Raw genomic sequence first — 7,548 nt, 5'->3', positions numbered from 1 at the left:
GCCCCTCTGTCTCTCTTTGTTCTTGGAAGAAATTTCCATTCCTTCACCCCTATTCACTCATCCTACATTGGCTCTACAACCTGGCTCCTGCTCTCTGCGTTTCCCCTAAGATGAGCTCCCAGGTATAGGATCCCAACTTTTGCCTCTCATTCTGGTCTCTACCTTTTGGCTTCAGCCTACATAAAAATCAGAAAGACTTGCTCTGCCCACATGTCATGCCTGGAACCCACCAAAGCTAGATTAGTACTTGTCTGTCCCCCTTCTGACAGTGGAGGTTTACATACTCAGAGGCCCAGACTTGCAGCTAGAGGACAAATACCAAAGCTGTGTCCAAGGAAGGGTGCCAGGGCTGAGGAACTTGGCCAAATTTAGCCATCATGCAAGGAGCCAGAGCCAAGAAACAGGATCCTGAGACAAGGTCAGGGATCCGGGGAACATGAGAGCAAAAACCAGCAGGGTGAACACTGCAAATAGAAACTCCGTAAACAGGGTCCCATATTCACACCTTATGGTTTTCTAATTAAATCTCTTTAATCAAACTAATGCCTATGCATGTTTTACAAAATCAGTTGGTTTTCCAAGGCTTCCAATGAAAATCACCAGTCCCCTCCTCCATCCTTGAGGCAACTTTTTCAACCTTTTTACCTTTTCTTTTGATGTATCCTCATGTATTAATAATTTGTTTATATATTTATTCTTGGATTTTTTTTTAAGTTTTAGACTATCTATTTAGTCTATCTAATGCCTTTCCACTGTGAAATAAGGGGAATTAGCTCTCTTATGCCACTCACTACATACTTTCCCTCTCCCCGTCTTCCCAGTGTGAATCCATATTCAGTGCCAACATGATTCTGACTACGTAAATATTGTCATAGAGGCAACAGGGCATAATAAGAGTAAGAAGTCTGGAGATAACAGTGTCTGGATTGGAATCCTGCCTCCACCTCTAGCTGTGTGTGATAGGCTAAATAATGTCTCCTCAAAGGTGCTGATGCTCTAATTTCCAGAACCTGTGAATATTTTACTTTACATGGCAGAAGGGACTTTGCAGTTGTGATTAAGTTAAGGATTTTGAGATGGAGCAATTATCCTGGATTACCAGGTGGGCCCAGTGTAATCATCAGGGTCTTATTAAGAGGAAGGCAGAAGAATCAGAGTCAGAGAGAGAAGAGGTGAGGATGGAAGCAGAAGTCAGAGGGAGAGAAAATGCTACACTGCTGGTTTTGAAGATGGAGGAAGGGGCCACGAGCCAAGGAATGTAGGTGGCCTCCAGGAGATGGAAAAAGCAAGGAAATGGGCTCTCCCTTAGAGCCTCCAGATAGAACGCAGGCCTGCAGACACCTTGATTTTAGCTCATTGAAACTTATTTTGGACTTCTAGACTCCAGAACTGTAAGATAGTAAATGTGTATTGTTTTAAACAATTAAGTTTGTGGTAATTTGTTACAGCAACAAGAGGAAATGAACACACTGTGTGACAAGGTTTTAACCACTTTGTCAAAGATTTCTTATTGGCAAAATGAGCTACTGTGAGGATTAAATGAGTTAATAAATGTAAAATATTTAGAATAGTGCCTGGCACATAGTAAGCGCTATGTGTGTATTTGCTATTATCGTTTGTAGCTAAGCCACCAAGAGTAGTATAATTATGTGCCTTTTCTTTTGCCTTTTTCTCACATTTATAATTCCCTCTTAGTCTTCTGTGAATTTATCACTAACTAATCCGCAGTTATAAAATTGCCTGTTGATATGGCCATACATATAGCTGACATATCCATTCCATTTTTTTCTGGGAGACATCACTCCTGGAGTCCCAAGTTCTCTTCTCCACTGCAAGCAGGTTGCTCTCTAGGCCTGTTGCACATCTACTGCCACTTCATTGTCCTTCTGGGGATTCCCTTCATTTTTCTCTTCTGTTAGATCTCCCGCTTTCCTTGTTTCTGTGTCTTCCTCTTTCTTCTTCTTATTATTATGTTTTTAATTTATTTATTTATTTATTTATTTATGGCTGTGTTGGGTCTTCATTGCTGTGTGCGGGCTTTCTCTAGTTGTGGTAAGTAGGGGCTACTCTTCGTTGCAGTGCGTGGGTTTCTCATTGTCTTGGCTTCTCTTGTTGCGGGGCACGGGCTCTAGGCGCTCAGGCTTCAGAGCAGTTTAAACCACTCTGGTTTAAGGCTTTGTCTGATTAAGTAATTTAAACAGAGCCTACAAGGAATGCTTAGCTCCTTCAGAAAAAAAATTACTTGTCTGCATACAAGCCTCCACTATACCCTCCAGAAACACACTTTCAAGCATTGAAAGAACACTATCAACAGAGAAAAGGCAACCCACAGAATGGAAGAAAATATTTGCAGATCATATATCTGATAAGAGATTACTGTCCAGATACATACAGAACTCGTACAATTCAAAAGAAGACAACAACAACAAAAAACCAACCTAACTTTAAAATGTGCAAAGAACTTGTATAGATATTTCTCCAAAGATATACAAATGTCCAAAAAGCACATGAAAAGATGCTCAACATCACTAATAATTAGGACAATGCAAGCCAAAACCACAATGAGTTACCACTTCACATTCATTAGGATAGCTATTATATTAAAAAAACCCAGAAAATAGAGAGTGCTGGCAAGGATGTGGAGAAATTAGAACCCTTATGCACGGCTGGTGGGAATGTAAAATGGAGTAACCTCTGTGGAAAACAGCAGTTCCTCCAAAAATTAAACATAGAATTATCATATGATCCAACAATTTTGCTTCTGAGTATATACCCTAAAGAATTGAAAGAATGAAAGGGCTTGAACCGATATTTGTACAATCATATTAGCATTACTCACAATACTCAAATTCTATTGGCAGATGAATGGATCAACAAAAGGTTGCATATCTATATATGCAATCAGATACTATTTAGTTTTAAAAAGGAATGAAATTCTGATGCATGCTATAATGCTATACAACATGGATGAACCTTGAACACATTATACCTACTGAAATAAGCCAGACACAAAAGGACAAATATTGTATAATTCCACTTACATGAGGTATCCATAGTAGTCAAATTCATAGAGCAGAAAATAGAATGGTGATTTCCAGGAAATGAGGGAAGGGGAGGATGGGAAGTTATTGGTCAATGGGTACAGAATTTCAGTTTGGGATGATGAAATCATTCTGAAGATGGACAGTGGCGATGGTTTCACAACAATGTGAATATACTTAATGCCACTGAACTGATACTTTTTAAAATTTTATTTATTTTATTTTTGGCTGCATTGGGTCTTCGTTGCTGCATGTGAGCTTCCTCTAGTTGCGGCAAGCAGGGGCTACTCTTTGTTGCGGTGTGTGGGCTTTTCATTGCGGTGGCTTCTCTTGTTGCGGAGCAGGGGCTCTAGGCACGAGGGCTTCAGTAGTTGCAGCGCGTGGGCTCAGTAGTTGTGGTTCGTGGGCTCTAGAGTGCAGGCTCAGTAGTTGTGGTGCATGGGCTTAGTTGCTCTGCAGCATGAGGGATCTTCCTGGACTAGGAATCGAACCCATGTTCCCTCCGTTCGTAGGTGGATTCTTAACCACTGTACCACCAGGGAAGTCTTAAAATGGTTAAAATAGTAAAAAATTTGTTATGTGTATTTTACCACAGTAAAAATAAAAGAAATACCCTTAAAGAACGAAGATTTATCACTAGGACAGCAATGGGATGTGGGGAAGGGTTGGTGGACTCCTCTTGTCTCCCTCTCTCCAGCTGACACCATCCCCTATAACTACATGACTGGTTATTGTCTCCTTTCTGTCCCTATGGACTTCTATCTAGTCTGTATACTACCACCAAATATCCACAAATCTACCTCCCCCTTGTCTTTTGGCTTCCATACTTTCTGATAAGAAGTCTGATGTAGTTCTTGTCTCCCCCTCCCCACCTCCACAATGTGATGTACCTTTTTTCTCTATCTGCTTTTAAGACTTTCTCTTTATCATTAGTGATCCAGTCACGAAGTTATAAGAGACAGTGTCAGTAGTATGGAGGGAAGCAACAAGAGCCCACCAACTCTTCCCCACATCCCATTGCTATCCTGGCAATAAATCTTCATCCTTGAAGAGTATTTCTGATTGTGCAAGGACACCATACTGACCTGAAGACTCTGTTTTTCAAAGCTGTGGATCATGTAAGTCCCTCGCTTACTATACACCTGAAGCCACCTTAGGAAAATAAGCAGTGGAGGGTATGGGGAAGTCACCTTGGAGACAGATTTTTTTTTCTAAAAGAGACATGTTTCTTGTAAGATCTATTTATTTAATCAGATAAAGCTTAAAACCAGAGTAGACAATCCTAAAAGGATATATACCTAATAACCCAAGTTGGAAATGCAAGAAGCAATATGACTAGTGATTCTAGAGTTGTGCAGCATAATGGCCCTGGGGATGGTACCCTCTTCCCATTCTTCACATTATTCATGTCTCTGTTCAATCCTCCTTCCTCAAACAGCTCTTAAACTATTAAACCTAAAACAGGCATTCCCTTAACCATTTCTTAACCCTGCTTTATTTTTCTTTGTAGTGCTTAGTCAAAGCATATTTTATTGTTTAAAAAAATTTTTAAATTTTATATTGGAGTATAACTGATTTACAATGTTGTGTTAGTTTCAGGTGTACAGCAAAGTGATTCAGTTATACATCATATACATATATCTATTCTTTTTCAAATTCTTTTCCCATTTAGGTTATTACAGAATATTGAGTAGAATTCCCTGTACTATACAGTAGGTCCTTGTTGATAATATATTTTATATATAGTAGTGTGTACATGTTAATCCCAAACTCCTAATTTATCCCCCCCGCACCTTTCCCCTTTGGTAACCATAAGTTTGTTTTCTTAATCTGTGAGTCTGTTTTGTAAATAAGTTCATTTGTTCCCTTTTTTTAGATTCCACATATAGTGATATCATATAATATTTGTCTTTGTCTGACTTACTTCACTCAGTATGATAATCTCTAAGTCTATCCATGTTGCTGCAAATGGCATTATTGCACTCATTTTTATGGCTGAGTAACATTCCATTGTATATATGTAACACATCTTCTTTATCCATTCCTGTCGATGAACATTTAGGTTGCTTCCATGTCTTGGCTATTGTAAATAGTGCTGCAATGAACATTCAGGTGCATGTATCTTTTTGAATTATGTTTTTCTCAGGGTATATGCCCAGAAGTGGGATTGCTGGTTCATATGGTAGCTCTATTTTTATTTTTTAAAGGAAACTTCATACTGTTCTCCATAGTGGATGTACCAATTTACATTCCCACCAAGAGTGTAGGAGGGTTCCCTTTTCTCCACACCCTCTCCAGCATTTATTGTTTGTAGAATTTTTGATGATGGTCATTCTGACTGGGACATTTTATTATTTATTGGTTACTTGTTTATTGTCAGTTTCCTCAGCTAGAGAATAAGCACCCTGGGTGCATCTTCATTGTCTTGTTCATATCATATACCCAGAGCTTAGATCAGAGCCTGGAACATCGTAGCATATGCTCAATAATGTTTGTTAAATGAATGAATTTATTTAATTATGTATTTACTTAATTATTATATTTAATATATTACATATATATTTATCTAATTACTGTATTATTTAATGAGCTTACTTAGCTGTTCTTGTCTTTTTTTTTTTTTTTTTTGCGGTACGCGGGCCTCTCACTGTTGTGGCCTCTCCCGTTGCGGAGCACAGGCTCCGGACGCACAGGCTCAGCGGCCATGGCTCACGGGCCTAGCCGCTCCGCGGCATGTGGGATCTTCCCGGACCGGGGCACGAACCCGTGTCCCCTGCATTGGCAGGCGGACTCTCAACCACTGCACCACCAGGGAAGCCCTCTTGTCGTTTTTGTCATGTATCCACTCATCTTGCAATCATTTACTAAGCCTCTACTTTGTGTTATGTACACAGTTAACATGAGAGGTGGGGAGAGACAAAGATGTGTAAGGATTTCCATAAAGAAATCCCCACTTCCTGAAGGATAAAATTCAAAGCCCCTCGCAAGCAAAGATTGGACGCCGTAAATCCAAGGGGATAGTAAGGTTTTATATATTTTTTAACATTCAGGAAGCTAGATTTGTCTCTAGAAATGTGAAGAGTGCCTCTGCTTCCCTCCAGCCCCTCCAAGGAGCCCAACTCCCCAAATTTCCTCAATGGAGGGCCGCACCACGTCCCAGTCAGCCTTGCTCAAAGCTCCTCCCTTGGTAATTGACAGCTGGGGGGAAACCCACTGAGGCCCGCCTCCACGCCCCTCCGTGCTAGACTGAGTGGCGCAACCCAGTGGGAGTGGCTGCTGGCTCAGCCAATGGAAGGAAACGGGAGCAAGGGTCTGTGTAAACAAACCCAGAGGTGCTGCGCCTTGGGCTCCTCCCCCACGTGGGGGCCCGAAGGATCCTTAGCCCAATGCCTATACTGGACTAACGTAGCGTCCTTTCAGCCAATCAGAGCTGGTGTCTCTCTCAAGGAGGTGCTCCACCCCGAGGGAAAGAACTCAGGGAGCGAAAAGACAGTCATTAAAACCAATCAGAAGCTGGAACTTCTGAGGGAGTGGGCGGGAACTGCTTCACATTTAGACCAATAAGCAGCACACGTGCCCTTCTAGGTGACTGAGCGGCATCCTCTTTGGTCCAATAGACGAATGGGGCGGTGCCCAACAACCAATGGCTTGGGTTCGGGGGCGGGGTGAGGACCAGTGTGCAGTAAGAGGTAACCTAGCGAGTGATAGCGGCGCTCCTTGGGTGCTGTGGCTCACGCTTTGGTACTACAGGCCGAGACTCTTTTGGCGACGGCGACCTCTGCGGCGACGGCTCAGGTTCTCGGAGGAGTAGCAGAGTACGGTCTGGAGGAGGGGCTTCTGGTCAGCCCAGGTGGGCTCGGGCGCCCGGGCTGCCGGGGAGGGGACCCGCGGGAAGCGCCGCTCTCCCGGCTCTGGGGGCACACTGCGCCTCCCTTTCCGTTGCCGTCGGGGCTGTGAGGGGCGGGGCGCGCCTCCCCGAGCTCCTGTGAGGAGGGTAAGCCGGCGGGTCTCATGTTGTGGCCCTCGGCGAGAAGGGGCATCCGCCGGCGTCAGTCCCTGCCCCTCGGGGGCGCTAGGCGGTCTTTAGTCCCTTTCTCCCCGCACCGGCGCGCTCTTCTTCCCCCGCCCCCAACTTCCCTGACCCCCCAACTCAGACCCCTTCTAATACTCGGAATGAAGTCTCTGGCTTGCGAGTCCCTATACTGCCCGGGTGCAACACTGCCAGGCAAATTGACCAGTGCTGCCTCCTGCCGTCCTCCTCCCGGAGATGGGAAGGGGGAGGAGTTGCGCGTTTTCGCCCCTCCCCCATTCGCGGGTCCCCCTGCATTATTTGCGTTTCTTAAACTCCCTGCGTTCCCGCGTTACTCTCACCTTCATTTTTTTTTTTTGCTGTCTTTTTTTTTTAAACATCGTTATTGGAGTGTAATTGCTTTACAATGGTGTGTTAGTTTCTGCTTTATAACAAAGTGAATCAGTTATACATATGTTCCCATATCTCTTCCCTCTT

The 7,548-nt window shown here is 43.3% G+C and overlaps 1 protein-coding gene across 2 annotated transcripts in view; it reads left to right on the top strand.

Moving 5' to 3' along the window:
* Positions 1–6,735: 6,735 nt before the first annotated feature.
* Positions 6,736–7,548, top strand: part of PAIP2B (poly(A) binding protein interacting protein 2B) — a 52,549-nt gene continuing 51,736 nt past the window's right edge. The window contains exon 1 of one of the 2 annotated variants that reach the window (XM_028497221.2): positions 6,736–6,856. The gene's annotated coding sequence lies outside the window, so the exon portion shown is untranslated. Of the gene's footprint in view, positions 6,892–7,548 lie in introns of both variants that reach the window. The other variant, XM_007128938.4, reaches the window with a different exon arrangement.

This window comes from Physeter macrocephalus, chromosome 12 (genome assembly GCF_002837175.3).
Source record: "Physeter macrocephalus isolate SW-GA chromosome 12, ASM283717v5, whole genome shotgun sequence".
NCBI lineage: Eukaryota > Metazoa > Chordata > Mammalia > Artiodactyla > Physeteridae > Physeter > Physeter macrocephalus.
This window is presented reverse-complemented; position numbering and strand designations above follow the sequence as displayed.